Source organism: Triticum dicoccoides, chromosome 7A (assembly GCF_002162155.2).
Source record: "Triticum dicoccoides isolate Atlit2015 ecotype Zavitan chromosome 7A, WEW_v2.0, whole genome shotgun sequence".
NCBI lineage: Eukaryota > Viridiplantae > Streptophyta > Magnoliopsida > Poales > Poaceae > Triticum > Triticum dicoccoides.
Genome location: NC_041392.1, coordinates 585,409,557 through 585,415,629, shown reverse-complemented (window position 1 = coordinate 585,415,629; position 6,073 = coordinate 585,409,557). Strand labels below are relative to the sequence as shown.

The window sequence follows — 6,073 nt, the reverse complement described above, 5'->3', positions numbered from 1 at the left end:
TTGAATTTTGACTTCAAATTTTGTGACAACCTATGATTTTTGTCTCCATGTCCATGTGATAATAATTATTTTATCTGAATTTTCAGAATATTTTAAAATGTGCAACATAAGTTCGGTGCACCGGTAGCGCCATAAGCACCGGTGCACTAGATATTCTCCGCCACTTTTGATCCCCTCCCCCTAAAATAAAGGGGGGGAAATCTGGTTTGCAATAAATGCCATGCTTCAATAGGTATGGCCCAAGTTGCTGGATCCAGGTTTCTTGGCCCACAATCCTGAAGCAAGGGTTTGGTAGCCTGTAAAGTGGGTTTCTTGGCCCACAATCAATCCTGCACAAAATCAGTTCCAGGGCCCTCGAGAAGGTTCGATCATATGGACCCGGATGCGTTAGCGAATGGGATCCGCATCCGACAAGGGAACTTGAGTGGAGAGTAAAGAACTTTCTCAAAAAAAAAAAAAAAGAGTGGAGAGTAAAGAAAGACCGGGCGCGTGGGTGTAGCCCGAGCCCGAGACGGCGACAGGATCCGATCCGATGCAGAAACTCTAGGGTTCGCGAGGCTATTTATACGCGAGACCGTGGTCTCCTTCTGACTCGGTCCCAACGCTTTGAACAGCCGCCGCCGCCGCCGCCGCCACCACCACTAGCATCCAGCGAAGAAAGCCAAGGGTTTGGGAGGGAGCGATGGAGGAAGTATCGGGCGAGTGGGAGTGGGTGGAGGTCAGGACGCAGAGGGTTAGGAAGGCGGCGGCGGGCGCCAGGGACAAGGCCAAGGCGGAGAGGGTGGCGGCGCCTAAAGAAAAGGCCAAGGCGGAGATGTCGGCGGCGGCGGCCGCGTACCTCAAGGCCAAGGCGGCAGCGGCGGCAAAGAAGGCGGCGGCGGCTGGTGGTGCGGCATCCCACCCGTGGTTGAGGTTCGACCTGTATGTGGAGGGGTATCCTATCAAGAAGCAGAAGACGGTGAAGTTGGACCATCGGAACAGCTACATCAAGTGGCTGCTCGAGTGGGACAAGAAGCCTCGCCGTCCCCTGCCCAACTTCCCGGAGAGGCTCCGCAAGGTCACGGACGCCATCAAGGCCGACCGCGACGAGAACGAGAGGGTCCTCGCCGACTTCAAGCGCCTCGGCTACGCCTTCGTCCAGGTCGACGTCTTCAACGACGACGACCCAAGGGCCAACCTCCCCGACCACCACTACGACATCATCCACCACGACAGCGACGAAGAAGCTTGATCTACTGAGCAACATCTCTCTCTCTTTATCTATCTATCTATCTATCTAATGTCTGCTATGGATTAGTGTATGATTCCTCCTGGCGATGTACTGCGTCTTAGGCTTATGTCTGCAATTGATGATGATGTTGTATCGTAAGCTATGTAGTGTGTCCTCTGCCTTTGTAACCCAGCAAGCTACTATTCTCCTAGTGTTATTTATGTGCCCCTCGTGTTGTTGAATCCCTCTGTTATGTTGCTCTTCAATTCGGGGTTCGCAATTGTAACTAATCTTGGCAGGGCTGGTTGGTCCAACTGTTTTAGAATTGCATCTTAGAAAATGCTTGCAGTAAAGTCATAATTGTCCTTGGTTTAACTGTTTGAAAATTGCAGTTGCAGGAAGGATATCTGACAAGTGAGGCTCTTTTTGAGCAAAATTATACTGATGTGCTGCTGTTTGGCAATAGTAGTATGTGTTACTAGCTGTTTGTTTTCCGTATAAAGTTTAGATGTGTCAATCTTAATAGTTAGTTGCTGCTCTATGTTTGTGGCTGAACTTATAAACTTTATGGAATTTGATTGGCTAGTTCAAGGGCTGAAGATAGCTGCAGGATATTTTTCAGAATGAATAGCCACATGTCGTATCAAACTCTAGACCAGGACATGCACTTGTATGGTACTCCATCCGTTCCTAAATACTCCCTCCGTTCCAAAATATAGCGCGTCCTCGGTTTCCGTGCTTCAACTTTGACCATTAATTTAATCAACAAGACCGACTGCGGCGGGCGAAAAAATTATACCAATGAATTCATATTCAAAAAAAGTTTTTAATTATATAATTTTTGATCCCGCCGCAGTCGGTCTCGTGGGTTAAATTTATGGTCAAAGTTAAACCTCGAAAAGCGTGGGCGCGCTATATTTTGGAACGGAGGGAGTATAAGTCTTTGTAGAGATTTTAATATTATTTACATATGGATGTAAATAGACATATTTTACAGTGTAGACTGTAGATTCACTCGTTTTGCTCTGTATGTAGTCTATATTGGAATCTCTAAAAAAACTTATACTCTCTCCGTCCGGAAAAACTTGCCCCTCAAATGGATGTATCTAGCACCAAGTTAGTGCTAGATACATTCATTTGAGAGACAAGTTTGGGACAAGCTTTTTCGGATGAAAGGAGTATCTAGGAATGGAGTAAGTTGTTGATTATGTCATTTTGACCACACTAGTAAGATGCCCGTGCTACGCTACGGAATCACAAATAATCAAGTAGACATTGTTTACTTAGGAGCATATAGTGGACAAAAAAGATGTATCATAACATTGATCACAGTGATGCTATATTGTTGATGTGTACGCAACTTATGGTTTTTGATCGATGACCCCCTTGTCAAGCCAAATATTTTCTTCTCCATTTTTACCTTGGCGAAGATTTGTTGTTCTCTCCACCCAGCTTTCTCATTACTCTCCAAATTGAGGGGACAGAGCATGTGACAAATAGAAAATCTGTCCACACACATTTGGGAAGTGTTACAATACCAATCTGCTTTTGGTTAACACAGGCTCCACCTCCAGCCCACACAATTAATATATCCAAATAACATACTTACTGTTGCTTGAGCACACTTTCAAGAACAAACAAGAATGAAGTAGAAGTGTTCAACTGGATACTGTGATAAATATGCACAAGCATGCTGCATGCAATAGCACCATGAAGAGAAAAAAAAATGATTCATGCTTAGTTACATATAGGGTGAATTCCATATATGCCACTCAAAACTTGCCCGTATACCCATCTGCCATTGGAAATTTCCCTCTCCCATATATGCCACTGAAAATTTGCACCGCATACAGATATGCCACTATGGTCAGTTTGACCGTTAGTTGACTGTCAAGCAGCACTTGGAAAGACGATTTTGCCCCTGGTACTGTAGCGACAATACACTGTAGCATTCCGAACAAGTTTGGTCACTTCTGAAATTGCGGGCAAACATACTGTAGCGTCCACTTTTAAAAAAAAAATCAGTTTTTAAAATTGCGAACAATTGTTTCAAAAAAAGTGTTAGGAATTCAGAATTTGAAATTACGGAGATTTATTTTGAAATTCAAAAAAATTGTTCGAATTTCAAATCTGTTCGTATGCTACAGTATAACATCGCTACAGTACGTCCGCCCCGCAATTTGAGATTGGGAATGCTACAGTATATCACCGCTACAGTATCAGGGGCAAAGTCGTCTTTTCACATGCCACTTGACAGTCAACTAACGGTCAAACTGGCCATAGTGGCATATCTGTACACGGTGCAAATTTTCAATGGCATATTTGGGAGAGGGAAATTTCCAATGGCAGATGAGGGTACGGGCAAGTTTTGAGTGGCATATATGGAATTCACCCTTACATATACCATAGGCATATATGAGGCCGTGGAATCATTTTCCATCTGCAAAGCATAGTATACCCTTCTTTTAGTTGTTTGCTCAAAACATTTGTGCCAACAATATTAGCTCTCGAACTCCAACTTAATCTATCTTCTCACCTAGAAGGACATTAGGCAATCAGTACTGCATATATATAAACGGTCTGTAGTATATTTACACAAAGGAAAAAAATAAGGAGCCTGTAGAGGATCTGTGGTATATTTAGACCAAGGAAAAAAATCATAGACTGCACTACATTTTGTACTGAGCAAATAAACAAAAAATAAAGTAAAAGATGCTTTTTGAACCATTATATGTATATAAAAGGGGTGAGTGCACAAGTACATACATACGAAAATATTAGTACTGGACTACTGGTAACTTCCTTAACCAGGTTTCTGCAAAGAAAAATGCTGATGACAGACAACAAGGAAACAAATATTCAGGTTGTGGCCTGAAAATTTTGAGTGGAGAAGTGAAAACATTGGGGAGCTGCATCTCATATTCTCTGTCCCATGAACATACCATGCGGCAAGGTGATCAGATGGCAAGCATAATTTTGTCGCACAGAGACTTCAGGTGCCGGAAGTTGGACGACAAGGGGTGTCAATTGTGACCTCACTTCTAGGTCGGTTGCCAAGGAGAATGGCTTGTTATGCACTATGTTCTAAACCTGAGGGCAATCATACATGCTTCTCCACATATGCACAATCTGAAGTCAACAGAAGCAATGAACATAGAAAACATAAGATATAACTAACACAGAATTAACACTTTATGAGAAAAGAGAGGAATGCAAAATTAACAAGACAAATACTGCAACCACAAAATTTTGCAATGATATTTTGGTAATGCATCTATCAACGATGAAAATGATACAAGAGGCATGCGACACAACTACATTCTGACACAAAGAGGCAAATACTAGTTCCTCTCTGTAGGGCATAGGCCAGGCATGAACGGCAATAGAGTTGCCGTACTTGGGTGCTTGCGAAGAAATTATATAGCTATTGGAACCAAGGACACAGATAAATAAAACTTGACGAAGTGCATTACTTGTATCATGAATTTAAAACAGAGACCATCCACCTAAATACTGACAGTGAAGTAGTAGCTCTGAACTATTGAAAATGCTAGTTTACAAAATTTTGAAGCTCACTTTGCAGATAATACGAATAACCCGAGGATATAATTACTCATGCATGATCTTTGACATGGTCAAGCATGTCCAGCATACAAATTTCCTCTAAAGGTATTGTCCAAGTTTGCAATTCTATTATCTGGAACTTTATGTACATTTTCTCTGAATTCTAACCATGCAGCTATGAGCTGTACTTATGTATTGGACTACATGAAAACAATAACCAACAATCATAGAAGAGAACCTGATTGTCTACTGTGATCCAAATTCTGATCATAGGCAAGAAAAAAAATATACAAGTATATGTACCAAATATGTAGAGATCCATGATGTTGTTCAACATGTAGCCATAGATGAGTGGATATCCACTCGTCGCCTTCATTGCAGTACGCAAGGAGGCGAACAAGGTTGCAGTGGCAGAGCCTCGCCATCACCACTTCTCTTGTGAAATTACCTTTGCATTTCCTTGTGAGAGCAGACTGCCTAAGGCTCTTCAAGCAATCGTTCTCCCCGTCTGGTTGTCTCCCATCAGGTAATTGGCCTGATAAATTATAAATTGTTAAGCTAGGGATTAGCCTATATCTCTAAGATGAGCTGATTAAACTACTGCAGGACCGAAGTTCATCAAATAAGCAAATCTCATACGCATGCAAAATTGGGGATGAAATAAATGTGCACGTACCTCCCAGCGGATAGAATCACAGCGGCGAAGTGAGGAGGTCGAATACGACAGCAGCGCCGTGGCAATCGTTGAGGAAGACAATGCGACGCGCTGTGCCGGTGATTGCGCTGCCATCGGATAAACACGGGAATACCCGGCGTACACCTGCATTGGGCACGCCGCGCCAGCGGAGCGCCCGCAGCTTGATGCATCGGCAAAGGCAACCTAGACCTCCTGCCGGGTGGCCGGGATCGCTGGCCTGGACGAACACGGCCATCTTTCCCCGTAGGATGATGCGGCATAGAGGAAACGAAGGATCGCGCCCGATCGTGCGGGGGATGGGCTCATCTCAGTTTTGGGGTGATAGTTCTCATGGGGAGTAGAAAGACAGGAGAGTGAGGAACTTGGACAAGGAAGCAACCGCCGCCATGTCTCCCTCTCCGACGGTCTGCACGGCCAGATCTGGAAGGAGAGACGCCGGGGAAAGCTCAAACCAAATCAGATTTATCAAGACCTTAACTACAAATACAGCTATACAGGAGACGGGACCCTCGCCCAACTCAACTCCGGCGGTCGCCGGGAAAAGACGCTAGGAAAGAGAGGGTAGGGGCCGGCAGCGAGGAATTGTGGAGAGGGTTCTCGAA

At 44.1% G+C, this 6,073-nt stretch overlaps 1 long non-coding RNA gene across 2 annotated transcripts; it reads right to left on the bottom strand.

Annotated features, from left to right (window-relative positions):
• Nucleotides 1-2,865: 2,865 nt before the first annotated feature.
• LOC119334454 lies at nt 2,866-6,073 on the bottom strand. Of its 2 annotated transcripts, XR_005161335.1 has the most exons (4): nt 5,451-6,073; nt 5,078-5,309; nt 4,153-4,339; nt 2,866-3,746 (listed from the first exon to the last, which is right to left on the bottom strand). It is a non-coding gene; the product is annotated as an uncharacterized LOC119334454 (long non-coding RNA). The 2 variants fall into 2 exon arrangements; XR_005161334.1 differs by lacking the exon at nt 2,866-3,746 and having other exon boundaries at nt 3,820-4,339.